Consider the following 18,821-nt stretch of genomic DNA (forward strand, 5'->3'; position numbering starts at 1 on the left):
GACAGAGATTGCTCATAAAATGTACAGGCCTGCATGAAAGTTCGATATAAAATAAAGATCTATCAATTTAAGCAGTGGTGACCAATTGACATATTAATCCAGAGTATGGTAAGGACATCCAATTATGTGTGCAAATGTGTATCATTTTGGTAAATTTGACTTACCAACATAACAGATATAACTTCTTGTGCATTATGTAACTTAACTTACTCTTAAATGTAGGTGTGCCTGTGCCTTATCAAATTCTGTCTTTTTTAGTACTTTCCTTGCTTAAACCTATCCAAATAGTTTTGTGTCTAAATTTGACCAGGTAGTTTTCTTGCCGTCACAAAAATGGTACCGAAAGAAGAAAGTCTGGTTCATGTGACGCTGTAACACTGCAGTGGTCAAGTTGTCTCATAGAATGTGGTATATGTTGTTTTAGGAGATGATGTCAAGACCTCTTCAGCCAATTAGGCATGACGATGTGGTGAGAAATAGACAATCTTCTTAGCGATGGACTTGTTTGCTGATGTAGGCCACGTCAAAACCACTTCAGAACTCCTTGAAGCTGCTTCAAGTAAGAAAAGCTGATTCCCAACTTGTAAAAATCACTCTGGGGTTGTAGGATGGGTAAGTCACCATCCCAAAGCCTCAGATATTGACGAGTTGGGAATGAGACTCAAAAATCTTTTTACTTTTTTTTATTTTTATTTTTATTACAAACAGCACTTTTAGGTGCAGCCTTTTTTGCTCCATACATGCAATCAGTTTGTAGTTGTCTGAAATTGATGGGTTCCGAAATGCTGTTTTAAGGCGAAAGCACAAAGTCAAACCTTTTTTCCCTTAAACAGTGATTTCAGCAAGATGATAAAGGAGGCTTCTGGGGAGACAGGCAACTTGTCACATGGATGCAGCAAGAAATGATGTGAACATTTAAAATCAGGCAACATGAAAACAGAAACTGATGAGTGCTCAGTGTTCAGTAGCATTCACATCAGCTCTGAATCTGTCATCAGCTGTAAAAAATCAGACGGCAGACATGTTCACATTACAGTCAGTAATAATTGACATCTACTGCAGTGAATAGTACTTCTTAGAAAAGGCAGGGGAGAAATATGTGACTATTATGACTATTTATGTGACTATTTTAACCTAGTAAATCTGCTTCTACTCACTTGCTGCCTAAGATTATATATGTGAGGTTGATGGGTAAATGGGTTATGAAGCATCAAAAATGGCTCTCTCTCTCTCTTACTGCACTGAGCAATACTGTCATTGTTTTGAGAGAAATCCCCCACAGGCTACAAATACACCGCATTGTATTTTCCATTTTTCCATTAGACTGTCCTTGCCTGAATGTAGTTAGAAACAAACAGTTCATTCAATTACAAAGTACATAAGGGAGGAGCTTTCAACCACTTCTCCTGAGAGAACTGTGGAAAGGCGTCTTGTTATCGGAAGGTCGCTCGTTCGATTCCCCTGGTCTGCATGTATCTCTGCATGTAAGTGTCCTTGGGCAAGATACCGAACCCTCAAACTGCTCCTGATGTGCTGGTCGGCGCTTCTCATGGCAGCCACCACCATCAGTGTATGAATGTATGTATGAATTACTGTAAGTCGCTTTGGACAAAAGTGTCTAAATGCTCTAAATGTAAATGTAAAATAGAGAGAAAAAAAATGTGACACTTCATCTTCATTGCATTATGCAGTGAAGAATTCATTGAACATTGAAGTTGACTGCCATTAAGACATGGTGCATACAACAGTTTCAGCATCCAACAGAAACTCTGCCTTTTGAAGAAGTCAGCAGGTGGAGACCAACAACGCACAACAACAACAACTCATGTTTGAAAAACTGTCTTTGTGTAGTCATGAGTTCCAGGAGGTTATAGAGTTCTGAACCCTCTCTGAATTTAAAGTGATTTCCTCACTTGTTTTTCTTTAGCCCTGCTGATTTTCAGTTGTGTGTCTCAGCGTGTCAGAGCAATCAAGTCATATCCAGTGTTTTATGTATTTATCTATATTTTTGTGATTTGTTGTTTGCTTTCGATAACCGGGGCTGGCCGTAGCCTTTGTGGAGTCCTATCCTATGGCAATAGTATTTCCTACCATGTTATCTACATCTGTTGATTATTTTAGTCAGGAATAGGCAATAGGAAAGTGGACAGGGAACCTAATTCAAGAGGGCTGAGACAAGAAGCAGCTCATAGACTGGCAGCAGGTTAAATAGAGCGAACAGTATATTGTTGTATACTTGAAAGTGTACTTCTGTAAACTTAAAATGACCTTATAAAGTATACTTAAATACTTTATAAACTTAAAATGTTCCAATTTAGTCTGGAGAAGTATTAAATTAATATACTTTCTAGTATGCTACAAGTACATAGTCAATAATATACTTGCTATACTTATACATATACACAAGCATACTTAATAAAATGAACTTCAAGTCCTACTTTTTGCTAAGGGTCAGTCTGCTGTATCAGCCACCATCACTATTATCTGTGGCAAGATGATCTCCTCTCATGAATTCTACTTTCACGAAGCATCCAAGTTTTCAGTTTTTGTTAATTATTAAGGTCATAGCAGGTAGTGGTGTTTCTTATGCTCTTCCCCTCTCACGTTGTATTAGGAACACCTCACGATATGGGTTACAGTTAGGGTTAAACGTGTACCTAATAAGGTGTCCAGTGAAGGTCTATACATACTGTATAACCAAGTGTCTTCAAACTCATCTGGATTTCATGCCGATATGAAACACTTGAAGTAACAAACTTAAATGGGTCCCTATGACATTCATCACATTTGAAATAAAAGGTGTATGTAGTAAAATGAATGATGGCTGAATTCCATTTAGCTGGTTTAGTTTCAGGGTCCTGGGATTGTACAGGCTGACTTACTGGGACACTTTTAAAAGTAAAAAGTAAAACAGTAAATGTTATGAGCAGCTCAACCAGCTGAGCAACACTGACCATGCATTAGCTGCATGCTGCTGCTAGTAGAAATAAAACCAAAAAAGAGGGGAAAAAAAGATTATCCATAGAAATCCTTGAAGCTACAGGAAATTCTAAATCATGAAAGTTGTAGAAACATTACATTTAATGGCTTTGTTCCAGTTCAGAACACATATTATCTCTCTAATTAGTCCAATTTGTAGGGTCAGACACAGCTAACAACAATCACATTGCTGTTCTATGTGAAAATCAATCAAGAAGTGTGCAGAAACACACAATGCTCTAACAAAACTCACATTTCCACTGAAAAAAAAACAGGCAATGCTGTTCATGTGGAGCATAAACAGCAGGTTTCCTCTGATCAAATGCTTACGCACATCATGCAATTACAGAACAAAGTGGAAATTGTTCCAATGTTTATATGATAAAACTGAAATTGGAAAGTACCTCAGCTCGCTTTTTAATGAACCTGAGGTCATAATCAGGCCTACTGCAGGTAGACTGGTGCTGCAAAGGCTCACCCCTGCATCATACAAAAAAAACTAAAAAGCAATTTCTTATTACATAAAGTCTTCCTCATTTCAGTTCTTCTAAATGAAACATTATCATTGTATTCTTTTCTGTCTTCTGCCAAAAATCTGTTACGTCTTCCACCTTTGGGCAATCATCTTTAATTGCTGTTCCAGTAATTGCATTTCTGTATTTGTCAGTGCTATCTGAAGGTTAAAGTCCATTTGGAGATTGAGTTTTCAAGTTGCTTTTGCAAATTAATCTTGCCATCTTCTTCACAGGTAGGCAGAAGCACCTTGTCGTTTTTGGAGGTAGAGAAAAGTGGTGGAGATCAAATTCTGTGCAGGCTGCAAAGAAGATTGAGACAGCTCTTTGAACTGCAATAAAAGGAACAGATGTGAGAAAAGCAGATAAATAAATAACGTATAAAATCAGACCTCATATCTTATTTGTTGATCAGATTCTTTGAGTTTCAACTGTCCATTTGTGAAAATAGTCCATCTGTAGGGAGCCTAATATCAATCATTAAACAGCTACATGGGGACTTATTGTGAAATCATATAGAGCAACAATCCTATTTAACAAATTGTTATGATCAATCAGTGTTATAAAAGTTCCCAAAAATCATTCTACTAAAGACATTATGGGGAAATATTACTTTGGTAAAAGTCAAAGTCACTGGCCATGATCAGACATGTTAGAGTAGCAGATATTTTTGCTTGGAGCAAATGTGGCAACTTAGAAAATCCTTTAAATCCATGAAAAGTTGAATTCTTCGAAATCCCACTCATTCAAACATAATCACTGCGGCTCCCAGTTAAACAGCAACATTTCAGTCCGCGGTTCCACAAATTGACGGTCGCATGAAGATCGATGAAGTGATCCGTACGCTCCCTTCTGCCTCATCTAGCTGCTGTGTCTATCTCAGTGGTTCTGGCTCTGACTGTCGGATGATACGTGAGGGCTTCCTGAATCTGACAATTAGATCTGGCAGAGGAGACAGGTGTCCAAGCCTGTGCACATCTCTGCTGATGAGCGAGATAGACAGTCCCCGTCAGGTGTCGAGGAGGAAACCTTTTATTCAATTTGGTGACTTGTAGGGCATTAGTGGTGATGATCACATGTTAGAAAGCAATATAAAGACAAATTGATGTATGCATAAAGATATGCATCAATTCAGCAAAAACATTAAAAGAAATCCTGGTTTATAAAAAAGAAAGGAAGGCGAAATCAGACAATCACAATCTTGGGGCTCATGGAACTGACAATGTGGTCAGTAATGTTAGCTGATTTCACAGGAGGAGCACAGTATCCTTTGAGACTGTATGGACACTGTATGGATCGCATTTTAAACATTAAACACATATCTACTTTATGCCAGGCTTCAATCATCCGGACCCTGTCCCGTGGAATGAATCCGATGAATCAACACTGGTAGATGGGTTATTTTTCCCTCTCCAGTGACCATATCGATCTGCTCATACCGGGAGGTGATTTGAGCCAATCAAAAATGGCCTAGATCTTGCTACATTACTGCTGTATTAATACGAACATCAAGGAGACTTGCTGTGCTCTGTGATGTGAAACACATCAGGTGTGACACTGCTACTTAACAGAAAACCAGAAGGTATATTGAGAGCTTTTTATTACGTTTTATTTACAGAGCTTATGTAACATTATTTCAAATCAGAGTGAAAATGAAAAGGCCCTCTTTCCTTCAGACTCGGTGTGATGTGTGGATGTAATGTAAATGACACCCCATTAAGCTTTTACCAATGATGGCTTGCCATGCATTAACACGCAGAGTGCCACTTACCATTCTCTTCCGCACGCATAGAAAAGTCTAACAATGTTTAACAAGCAGTAAACAACATCCAGCAGAACTATTACTTCTTTGTCCACGGAGTAGTAGCCATGCCAACCACACACAGGTATGTGGCGTTCAAAGTCAATAACGTATGCAAGAGTAAGCAGCATAATCCCAAGAGACACCTAATTATTTTGCTGTATGTGACTTAGGATGAGTGAATGCACACAGTTGCACTGTATAACATGCATTATGTACACAGCCAGGCAGAAATATGTGATAGACAGAGAATTCCGTTAGTAAAACATTAGCTGCCTCGAGCATTAAATGCATGGGATTTTCTATTTGGCTCAAAACAAGCACTCGATCATATGTTTGGTAATTAACCTGTGCTCCGCAAGGCCCAGGTGTTCATTGACATGCAGCAGGTACCCTTAGTTTAACCTTTGAGTGTGCTGCTTCCCCTCTTGAACAGATGAAGCAATCTATATGACCACTTCGCTGCCGTGACCCTTTGTTGTCTGACATATGAAGAAACAACACCATGATAATGACTCAGTGCCAACAATAATGAGAGTATTGCTGTTAGGTTACCATGGAGTCAGCGTTGTTTTTCCTCTACTGGACATCCAGATTCATGTTAGTAGGTAATATAACACGTTTGAATTTAAATTGAGGTTGTTCTCACAGCTTATGTGTGTTTTTTTTTCTATTATTATTTTCATCAATTAAAGCGGAAATGGACAGCTTACCTTCTCTTGCATGTGGTTTTGCTGCTGTTTAGCGCTGCTGTCACAAACATAACCTGAGCAGCATGACTACCGGCTACTCTCCAAAGCCAAAAAAAAAAGCTCAATCTCAGTGCTATGAAAATGCAGCAAAGTACCTATCTTGCATATATAAGTAGGTAAGAGTGTCGGTTTTGAACCGTCTCAGAACCTGCCGGTAAGTGAAACACAAATCAGTGAAGTAACAGTCTTTGACAAAACACCACAGCTCTCCAACAAGTGAATATCCATCTATCCACTCACCACGGTTTCTATGACTCTCCTTCTACTTCTCCCTCCTCTTTGCTCCAACATCAGCAGGGTTCGTTTTCCTGTGCAGTTAAGAGTTTCCACAGTTTTTCCACCTGTCTCTGTGGATTGTGGCCAGATTTTCCTGTTTTGTTTGCACATTAAACCATATTCACACGCCGGCCATTTTACCCTGATGTCACATTCAGGATGGGAAGCTTGAATGCTGTTGTTTTCTAGGTCGCAAGGCCATATTTCAAGGTAAAACCACATATTTGATAACCAGTAGACAAAGCTAATATTAGCAGTCAAACAAGTCCCTACATGTAGTTGATTCTATTGTTTCATAGTGCCTCAGAAAGGCAGCATGGATCCCCTGCCACATTTGTCTCGTGTTAGTGGGATCATGGAAGAAGTGCTGTACTTTAAGAGCATGAGCACGCTTATGGCATGGTTCAGGTTGGCTCTAGTTGTTCCAAGTGCCACCATGTTACCAGAATTACAAGCAACATTTCGTGCTTTCAGCACTGCACGTCCCTCACTTCTCATTCAGGGGTTTGTCATTGGCCATTGGTGATGTTTTTCATCACATCAACATTCTCCATGCATTTTTTTAATGTGTGCAGACATGGACTCAGCATACTCCACCACCTGCGTGTGATGATTGTCCATGGCAGCTGCCTTGAACATGTCCCAGTCAGTACACTCGAACTCATCCTGTAATGTTTCCATGGCTTCTGCAGGCCAAACCCTCACCTGCTTCACTGTGGGTTTTTTCCTGATCAGCAGATGTTTGTATGCAGGAATAAACATCACAGAGAGATGAGCGAGGCCAGGTCCGGTGTGCCCTCCCTCTTGGTTGCAAAATCCACATACTGATGGAGGTGAGAAAACTCAGTTTGAACGCTGGCTTGATTAAAGTCCCTTGCCACAATGAAAACTCCCTCTCAATGTGTAGATTGCAGCTCACCGATGGAGTGGTACAGATCGTTCAGAGATTCTCTGGTGTTTGCACTGGGGGGAATCTTTGTTCAGGATCTCTTTGCTCAGGTTTTCTCCGTGCAAAACATACCTGATACATGTTTGGTCTTCTGTTTGAGTAAATGTGTATAACCTTCAGTCAAACAAAGAGGCACATCAGAGGACAGCTATGTCTTCTCTTCCCGTTTTCAACATCTGTTGTAGTGACGGTGACCAAAGGCATGTTCGGCTGTTAATCCGAAGCACCTGAGTTAGCATACAAGCTAACAAGCTAAATTCACCAACAAGCTACATAGCTCAACTGCAACACTGTATGGCAATATGCACTACTGCCAGTATAACCACCGCCACCATAGCCTTGTAGTTAAATCATTGAATGAAACATATATCAAGCAGGGGTCCTTACTTGTCCAGCAGAAAAGCTGCTAACTCTGCATCGCTCTTGAGTCCTTACAAATCTCGCTGCTCCTTCCACCTCTGAAATGACGCTCTGATATTTGCCCTTGTTTTCTCTCTGGCTCTGTCTAATTCTTTCTTTTTACACTGCTTTTCTTTCTCAGTCTTCTTAATTCTTATTGACATGGGCAGTGGTAGGGCATTTTTTCGGCTCTGTTGTTGTTGTCTGTTCTCTGCCATTGTTAACAGTTTGAGTTTGAACGTATCTGACCAGGTAAGAGCAGGCACTGCGCCTGTGCTGGGGAGGGGGGCTGCCAGCAGCATATGCATGAGAATAATTGACTCTCTTGATTGGTTGTGTTCACCCGGGCGAGGTGGATTCTTACAAATCAAATTAGGGACAGTGGACGGAGCCACAGTCAGTGGATTTTTACACAGCCGACCTGAATCTCATTCTACTGTCAGATCATAAGGACAATTTTAGCAAATATAACTGTAATATATATAAATAGTTACAGACTATATCTTTGACTTACATAGGCGGTCAACTGCTTCATAGCAAACAGCATCTGTTTTACTCCCAGGCATAAAAAAATCTGTCTGAGATGTCAGTGTTGATACTGTAGAATTAATTTACGCCTTTCCTGTCGTATAGTGTATCAAACATTAACGTTAGCTAGGAACAATTCAATGTTAACATCAGCAGTTGTCTGACTGAAGCTAATGGTTTAATGAGGTTGTTTTATCTTGAAATAAAGCCTGATGTCCCTCTAGATCTTAACAAAATGTTGTCTTTTCAGTCACTGATCAGTCAGGACACAACTTGTCAGATTCCTCTACATTATGTTTTGCTTCCTACCCTGAGCATGATGTCAGAGGAAAATGACCACCATGAGATTAGGGTCTATGACAGACATTCCTTGTTAATGCTGTAAATGGACCTTCATTTTTGCAGGAAATATCCAGCCCAGTGGGCAGGCCCAACAGCATATAAAGCATGACACTCTCTCCGTGAACAGTTACCAAAACTTGTAATTTTAACATTGCAGAGCCTGTCCTGTATATTAACTTGCTCACGAAACTGACAAACTACCCTTTTACATAAGTATAGTTGTTAATACAGACAGTTTTATTGTGACTTATTGTGACTTCTGTGCTGAGTTGTTCAACATTTTAGTGTAGGAGACTTATGTAGTGTGAGACGATGTCGTTCACCAAGTGTTCAACACAAAACTACATGATATTTTACTTGATTTATGACAAACTTCAGCTGTCTTGACGTGGAAAATTATCTGTTGAATTCATATGAGTAGTTCATGGCGCAATTCATGCAGGATCTAAAAAATATTTCTCTCTCTCCAGTAATCACCATACAAAGTTTTTCCCAAATAAGGTCCCATGGAGTTCTACAGGGAAAGTGTGACTTTGACACTCTATAGTCTAAGCAAGATTTTTTAGTAAACCAATCTATGTGCAGATAATGTTTTTTTTTATTTTTTTTTTTATTATTTTTTTTATTAAAGCTCTTGGAATCTGTACTTACTCCAGAATGACTGTGAATGATGAATGAATGATGAATGAAGTGCAAGCAAACGGTTGTCGATTGCCAGTTTAAACAAAGAACCCTAGCTCGAAGCCATTAAGCTGAAATTCCCTGTTGGTGATTAAAGTTGAATACGGGTGCATTAATTTAGAATGGCAAACACGTGTCCGGCCACTTAAAGTTGTTCAACACCTGTCAGCCAATCAGAATCAAGAATTGTTTATTTAAGTTTATATCCAGCATGGTTAATAGCAGGAAATCTTGAATAGATCCTTGTGGAACACCTTAAACAACTAAATGGGGACTTGGTGTGAAACTATACACAACCACCATCCTGTTTAACAAATTGTTATGATCAATAGTTTTAATAATCCTTTTGGCCCTCGTCAACCTTTGGATGTGGGTCTTAATTAAACACTGTATAATCATTGCCATCTATCATCAGAAAAAAGACACCGAGCTGCAGATTTTAATAAAAAATGTTTGACTGTTTCTTTGATGGCTAATTAATCCTCCACAGAGCTGGAAAAGTCTATGTATAATTAACAAAGACGGGACAAATGGACCTCACATGTGAGTGGCACGAACAGGGAATGACTTCCATTCTATTTTCATGAGACAGATGAGTTCAATGTAAGAAAAGTCACTTTTCTGCTAATGATCAGACAGCATTCAGGTGAGTAGAAAAAAAAGATATAGAAGCTTATGTTTGAATATGAATCTCATTAGGAATTCATCACAGCCTCGGTCTTATTGATATGCCATACCACCATTCTGGTTCTCACTGAGTCTACAACACTCTGATGTGGTTCAGCATTCCCATGCTGTCCTTGTATTGATCATTTATTTCCTCTTGTGTTCTGCCAAGATCACCATCAATATTGCCTCTCTCCAACGTTAGACAGTGTGGTGTTTGTGAAGTCATAACATAGATGAAGCTTACAGCTCCTGCAGATCAATGCATGTGACAGATTCGTGATGGAAACTTGATCTCTGATATACAGGAGAAACAGTGCTGCCTCTTTTATTTAAAATGAGTGCAGATGAAAGCACATCCTGCTACTTGACCCAGTTCTTTAATGGAAGCGATGAAGTGGGGTCTGAGGGCACTGATGTTGATGGAAGCTGTTGATCCTAATGTAAGTTGTTTTTCATCACTGCCTGTCAGCGTGCCTGCTGTTAATGCAGCAAACAATTTTGCAGTCAGTCCACCTCCACCTATCTTCTGCTGTGTTCCTGTGTGCGGCTGCAGATGCCCACATTACTCCGAGCGCTTCGACTACAGCACCGAGCTGAATCCCAAACAAGTGAACCCAACAGGTGTAGGGGCTTCTGCTGTTTGTCCCCTAATAGTTCTGACTGAGTCACCAGAACTGAAAAAAATATCAGTATCAGTACAGCTCTGTGTCCACTTCCATGGATTCAAATTTCTGTTCGGGAGACAGTGATGGGTAGAAAAAATAAATTGGAATAGGGTTCAAATTTAAGAGAAATAACATGCTAACTTATTGCATGCTTTTTCATCCTTACAGTGTGAACAGGTCTGTATTCAAAACAGGAAGTCTCCTTTTCTTTATTTATCTTCGGAAGCGGCTAAAGCTCCGTCAAATTGAGCTGGGATTGTAAGTGGAAAGCAATTTTTAAGTCACTGCTTGAGCTTTACTATATTTGGGGTCAGTGTCTTGTCGGAAATTACATCTTTTTCTCGCACCTACTCCTACAGGGAGTGGCAGGTTTTTCTTTGCATTTGGGTGCAGTTATTTTACCGCTCACAAACCTTGAGTTAAACATTTGATTGCATTCAAATTCAAACGACGGTCAGAATGCAGTTGTATTCCCACCATATTTCTCTCCCCTACATATGTGTTTTATTCAACAGTGACTCTCTTCTGTCACTGCCATAAATCAGCTTTCAGTTTTTCTCTCATGAAGAAAAGAAAACATTTTGTATAACTGTGGATTTTGTTGCTAGTCTCAGACACTGACATCACTTTAGAAGTGATCGGTAATATTTACAGGAGACAATAAGTCTTTCATATGACATGCCTTACGTTGCCTTTTGTGGCCCATACCCATTCATGCTTTGTAAATGTGAAACATACACCGAATGTGTCAAGTGAGGACAACCTAACAACAAGCATGCTCTTCTGCAGTGCTGGCCTTACACCAGTACATACATAAGTGATGAAAAAGAGGCATCTGCATGTATATGATTATGCACTGTGTGACAGGGGCAGCATAGGGTGGACACAATGGGATTCTTGTTTAAGACTCTTTACACAGTTTCTGGCACTCATGCTGACACTTGCATTATCCACTGACAAATGGTCAGTTGATCTTGGTGGCTTGAAGTACGCCATCCATTTTTCTAAATACAGCATCAGCAGTCAGTCGCCAGTTGTCAGCCCCTTTTCAGGAAAAGTCAAGATTAATTTTATTGTCCCACATTGTAGGAAATCTGGACTGTGTATTATACAAGAAAGAGTAAGACAGCTATGGGGAACAAGAAACATATCAGAACATAAATAAAACTAACAATCCAGAGAAAAAGAGGAAAAAAACTACTAAAAACCAAATAATCTTGGAGCATATCTTGGAGCAGTCAGCAGAAAACTGCTCAGCGTGTACCACCACACTCACCTGCAACACCTCAATTTCTTGCCAAATCATCCATTAGATAGGGGGCAATGCTGTTATTTATCATGTCTTTGTGCAGGCTTAGGAATATTTGTCAGCAATCTCAGAGTCTGCAAAGCACTCATGGAAGAGAGGGTGTAGACGATCTGTGGAGGCTAATGGAAAGCTGTGCTGCACTGCGGAAACCGCCACTTAAACCTCGGCTCCACAGGTCGGTGTTCAAAAGAAAAACAATGACACAGTTAAGCAGGGCAACTTATTTTCCAGCAGTGACAACAGTCACATTATAAAAAGACAAGTTAACATACAGATAGACTGATCATCTGTCTAACGTACTCGGCCAAATTGGTACCAAGGATTATTTTATTACTCATAAAATTTCTTAAAGCTTGGCAGGTCGTGTTGCCATCAAGATGCAGGATTGAGACCTCTTCAGCAGAATTTTGAATGCTTTTTATAGTGACATATTTACAACATTTGATGATCAGCAGACAGAAACAAGGACCCAGCATTTTCTACCATTGTCTGAAACCAACTGATACAAATTTGCTACACTTCTTTGCTTTGATATCATTTGGAAGCCAACAATGATTGCACAGCTGCTGATATGATATTCACTCTGCCATCAGATCTGGATAAACAAAGGTTGAAGTATGGCACAAAGGAAGTGCTTTTAAGGCATTATTTTCACCGGTCACCGTCCCCAGATGACGATAGAACAACTGGAGTCACTGCTGAAACTGCAAAGAAGGTGGAGAGAGACAGATGTAGAGTGCCAGTGTTGTGTCAAAGTCTGTTCCCCTGTTCATGTGTTTCCTCCTACCACCAGGACTTGAGACAACTCAAAATGGATGGTCTTCTACAATGATCAGTCAGTGCGTTTACATGCGCAATTTAGTCAAATTACAGCCATAGTTCGACTATGCTACTCAATCAGACAACTGCAATTCTCCTAAGTCCTTGTACTAAGTCACAAAACCTGTGAACTTTCCTTGTTTTTAGGTCACAATGGGAATATTACGGCTTCTTTTTGTTTTGGACCACTGTCTTTGCAACAGCAGTGCAAACATAAGCCTTATACCAATGGGAAACACAACAAGGATGGAATGTTGAAAAGTTCTCCACTTCTGCATAAGCCTGCCTGTCTGCAAGACAGATGCAGTCCAACATGCGCACAGAAGGCTTGACAGATAAACTAACAGAATCAAAGGGACATGAAGCTTAACAAATGGTCAGTTACCTTGTGCGGGATTAGATTGGAATTTTTTTGTGTCTTTGTGATGCAGTTTTTTGCCATGAAATTGATGAACCATCTGTTAAACTGCCAACGTTTCTTTAAGGTCAAGCATATCAAGTGCAGGTCAGTCAGGCTAAAAATCCGACATTGATTAGACACAGGTGATTCAGTTTATGTGACTCATTTGCTGCTCCATGGTTGATGTAAGTGTGACTTACAGGGGATAAATACTAATGCACTCATCTGTTTTGTCTTTTATGTTGTTAACTCAACTCAATTTGAAAAAAAAAAATCTTCATTACATCAACTTTACACAACTTGTGAACCAATGTGATCAGTGCCATCGCTGTGGGCTAACTACCTGATCAAACCCGTCCCGCATCAAACCTGCCAGTAGAAATATCGCACCTCGAAGACAACCCTCATCTGGGCCTAATACCAGCGCTGATGAATGGACACACCTGTCAGGCCCAGGAGATAATGAGGAGCCAGACCTATTCCTGGGACTAGCAGCTATCATGAACTCACGGCCCTGTTTCATTTTAATTAAACTGGGGTCGGGAGCATGAATTATAAAGTGTTTCACGCTTTCGTTTGAAAGTTTCATGAGAAACTCACACATGATATTACAACCTCTCAGCAACACATCTGCACCACAGCAGCATTGGTGTTTTTCCTTCCCTCACTTGTTGGATGTGTGTATGGATTAAATAATCAAACGTAGTTGTGCAATTAGTGAGATATGCATTAAATGTTACTGAAACGTGCCATATTTCATATAATCTCAACACACATGTGTGATTATTTATGGCTTGCTAATGAATGTTTCCTGGACAGCATGTGCATGCATGGATCAACATGTGTTGTATGTGTGTCTGTTTCCGTTTATGAACTGCCAAAAAAAAACGCAGAGCACAAATAAAAGAAGGATAACAGGGGCTCAATAGGAACGGATCGAGCCGTGGTTATTTCTATTAAGATGCAGTTCACATGCACAGATTAACCAGTTATATTTAATGATTCAGTGTTCAGAATTGAGACACATTTTAATGCACCCAGAAAATGATATAAAATATATATACATGAACACTTTTGACCATTTATGTAATTTAGGCCTCGGAATGATCAGGTGAAGATGAGTGTGATGTTTTGAAATCGTACTCTCTAGATCATAACATATTCTGAATTCCGCTGCAGGGGGATCTCTCTCTCAATCAAGGGAAATGGAGGTCGGGCAATTTGATAGTCATTTGACAGATTGACAGGATTTATGTGGAATAACTGAACTACACTCTGTGTCCAATGTATGTGGGGAATGGAAAAAAGAAAAAAAACAACGTTAGCTGCTTTCAAATGAACATCAGTATGTGCAATCTGTATAAGTGGCTTCTTATGTGAAAAGCAATTTAACACGGTGAGGACGCTGAATCCCTCAAGCCATTTGGAATTCTGGCACGTACATCTCAAAAGCTCAATAAATTGCTTTTTGACAACACATAAGGTTTGTTCAAGTAAGCTGGGCTGTATTTAATTTCCCTATAATAGACATATTAAAATTCTATATAACAGACCTGTGTTAACAAAGGTAATAGGTGAAAGGCTTCTTAATGCATAGTGTCTGAAGATCTGTTGTTTTATCTGAAGGTGGTAGCAGATTTAGATCATTGTCAGCTTTACACAACAATCACAGATGGAACCTTTGCAAGAAAACTCAATTTGTCTCAGTAGTTTCAGTCATCATCATAACACCTTGACTTAGCTTACATCAAATGAGCTGAATGGAGCCATTTTGTTTGATTTATTTGAAAACATGTCCCCTTCTGTTTTTCAAGACTTTCCATCAGCATGGGGGGATTAGACACAGTACTGACTGACCTTTACTTTTTGAGGTGAACTTATCATATGCTGAATGAGGTGTATGTTGTTTTATCCTTCACGAATTCCATTTTTTTTTCTCTTTTTTTTTTTAAATCAAGGAGTGGTAAAATAGCGCTCGCCATTGTTGTTATAACTGGTCCTTGGCTCCAGTGCACAGCTTGACAACATCTGGAACATAATGTTAATTCTCCCCACAACACTGGTTGGATTCATTCAACAAAAACCACTGTTTCATGTCATGATGCCGGTTGTGCAAGACCAAACACTTGGTGGAATGTGCAGATTCAATGTCTGGCCATGCACAGGGGCTGACGGCCTTTGGATTAGGATGAACAGGCCTGGCTAATGTTAGTCACACAATTTTCAGCTGTCCAGTTCTATTGTAAAGTTCGAACCTCTTGTTTTTGTATATATACTAAAACTGTTGTGCTCTGAATTGCTCCAAACGCGCTGCATAGCTTTGCAAGGCGAGGCTTAAAGCCGAGTCCAACTTAGCAGAATTCACAGCACGGTACCACTGTTTAAACTTTTACATTAATGAAATATATTTACATTGTTGCAGCAGTACTTTTGCTTTAATTACGGATTCCTTCTTCCACCACTTGTCTTTACATTGTGACCTGCACTCAAATTATGTATTAACAGAAACCGTCATGGAAAAAAGAGCAATAGTGCACAGAATAAGAGCTGACTTTGTGTGCAGCTTGACTGTCTTCACTTTCATCGATTACCTTTGTGGTCTGTGGGAAAAATAATGACAGCTCTTTGTTGCTGTATTGCAATTAGCCAGTTCTCTTAACACACCCATACATGGAACCAGCTCCCACTAACAAAGCTCACATCCTCAAACCAACAGAGCAACGGTCTTTCAGTGACCCACATCCCTGATTTCACTGAAAACAGTATTTCTGTTTAAAGGAGACCTATTGTGCTTTTCTTATTCATTTTTTTAAACTTTCCTTCAGTGTTTACTTTATGTGCTTAAGCATTTGAAAGATCTTAAAAGTTAAAAAGGTCAAAGTCTGCAGCAACAGAAACTTTTCTCTCCCACAGAATACGCTGGTCCTGAAACGCCTCACACAGCTTCTGTGAATTCTGTGACATCACACTGCATCACCATGTCACACATTTTTGTGTGTTTTTCAGGTAAGAAGGCAGGTCTTTTAGAAACAGGAGCCAAAATGGAGTGTTTCAGACATGGGGGGGGGGGATACAGCGCTGTAGCAGTATGAGAAAACTGATGTAATGTTTGAGCATTAGAGCATGTAAACCTATTCTAGTAGTAACCCAAAATATGAACCTAAAAATTAGCATAAATGTCTATTTTAAAGGTGCACTATGTAGTTCTGGGGAAGAATCTTCAATTCAGAAGAGAAAAATCTTCAAAGACTGACTTTTATGCCTAAGCAAACAAAATAAACAAACTGTTTCACTTTGTTTAAATTTGGCAGACCCTGCCATCTTTCAAACCTCCATCAGCATCCTGGGACCTGATTTTTCTCTGAGAACAGGCCAGCAAGAAGGAAAGGGGCAACAAAAGACTGGGAAAACGGTGGAATGCCACAGCTGTTGGTTGGAACCCTCAGCAGGTGAACAGGTTCACTGGTATCAGGTGATGGTATCGTGATTGGGTATCGAAGGAGCTTCCTCGAAAGGCTCAGCCGATCAAGCAAGGACAGGGTGAGGTTCATCACTTTGTGAAACACATGACTGTATGAAGGAGATTACTACATACAGTTCATAAAAACAGTTTGTTTGCAAATGAGTGCATTATGTTTTTATTGTATTTTACACAGATAACAAACTTTTTTTGGAATTGGGGTTGTATATTCTGAATCTAGTATTTAGGAATTTTGGTCCTATTATCCTCTTATTACTGAGCAACAGAGAAGATTTCTGCCGATGTTAGTTTTCCCCGTGAGGAAGTGTGTGCTCAATGAAAGTCTAAACATGATACCTAAAATTAAAGTGCAATGCATTTCTAGGTCCTATCTAAACACAGATTTGTCACCATCGTCTTCCAGTACTGGGCCTATCCCATATGTGAAACTCTGATAGAAAGCATTTTTAATTTTAGCTTTAAAACAGTGTTATCTTCTTGTCAGATATGAATGTTGATATTAAATTAAGAATGATGCCATCGGCTACATCTCAGCCCCTTTCTGACTAGCAGCTGGAGGTGATGTATTGATGGCTGCTGGTCATTGTATTAGCGTTAAAGGTCAGAGTTGAGTCGCAGCCAGCTGGCAGGCAGTTTCTAATGAGGATAGCAGCAGAGCACTCTTTGTAGGATTTCTGCTGGATTGGTCTGTGCTGCTCGGCAAACGCAATCCAACCTTTCCACGTAGTGAAATACATGACATTCGATATCACGGCTTTACCTCCTCATTTCTGTAAGAATTGCCAGATGCCTGCTTTTGCTCATATTTTTCACCAAGCCTGAGCTACAACATGTGGCAGCTACTGAGACATCTCTATATCACTGGGACAAAACACAGCTTTTATCAACGGAAGATGTCTTTTGGTCACATGATGGATTCCTCCTGCTCCCATCCTCCAAACGGAAGATGTAGAAACCTGAGGCGAGGTGACATATAGTAGAAAATCACAGGGCTGTAGAAAAGCTAGGTAAAATGCAGACAAACACAAATGTGAGAGGCGGGGAGCGAAGAAGTATTTCAAGGGGACATTTTCCTCAATAAACACCGCTGCTGGGCCAAAAGCAAACAGACAAATTGAAAGTTTCATCAGTTTATTTGGCAGCACTTCAGAGAGAAAATGTAAACAGGTTGTAACAAATATCACAGGGCATCTCTCTGCATATCTGCAGACAAATACAGACCCATCTACTATGTGATAACTTAACCAACAACTAACAGATAATTATCTCACACATGATCATACAAACAGACGTTGAATAGACTGAAGAATCATGTTCGAAGGACATACAATACATGTCAACTGCTACATTACTGCTACATTTAAATTATAAATCACCTTTACATTTGAATGAAACACAATCACTTCATCACAAAGTACACAGATGAATTCCTGAAAATTGGAGAATTTTTACTCATCAGTTCACAAGACAAAAACTCACTGACAAAAAAGAAAAAACAAACAAAAAAAACGATAGCATGCAATGAAATATACACAACATCTGAAATGCAAACAGTGTGTGCGTTCCACAATTCCCACTAATGTATGTCTGTATTGTACTATGGCTCCTTAAGAAGGTTTGTTACATGGTAAAGAGTCACAGTTAGTCACAGTCATTCCATACTATCATAGAAAATAACTTAAAATTAAACATTAGCCAGTAGTTTATTCACTGTTTACAAAATTAAATGCTTTGTAAAATATTTAGTAAGCAAATGTTTATTGTAAAGTTGCAACATGTGTTCATAATAATTCCAGATGGTTAGTTACTCTATAAACATTATTTGCCTGGCCATGATTTGAAAAGTTTACAGCTGCTTCGTAAATGGAATATAAAGCTCGTTGTAGTTGTTTTTTAACAGTAAAATAATAACAAAAGTTTACCATGTGTAGACAATGGCTAACAAAAAGTGTTTAATATATTTAAATATTAGGTCAGGTCAAGGCTCAGACCATCTTCTCTTTGCCTCATTCAGAACAGGATTCAAAGGCAAATTTGGGTTAAGTGGTGTCCCCCTCTCTAGATCATGATACCTGTGGCAGGTCCTAATATTAAACATTATTTAAAGTGAATACTGGGCTCTGTAGGAATCGTCACCCAACATTTTTTTTCACATTTCACCGTGTAATAATTACTGAAAAAAGGTGCCATGCTAGCGGCTCTCTAGTCTCTGCTTAAACACGATAGTGCTTTTAGCTTAATGGTAACATCAGCATGCTA

Source organism: Acanthopagrus latus, chromosome 6 (genome assembly GCF_904848185.1).
Source record: "Acanthopagrus latus isolate v.2019 chromosome 6, fAcaLat1.1, whole genome shotgun sequence".
NCBI lineage: Eukaryota > Metazoa > Chordata > Actinopteri > Spariformes > Sparidae > Acanthopagrus > Acanthopagrus latus.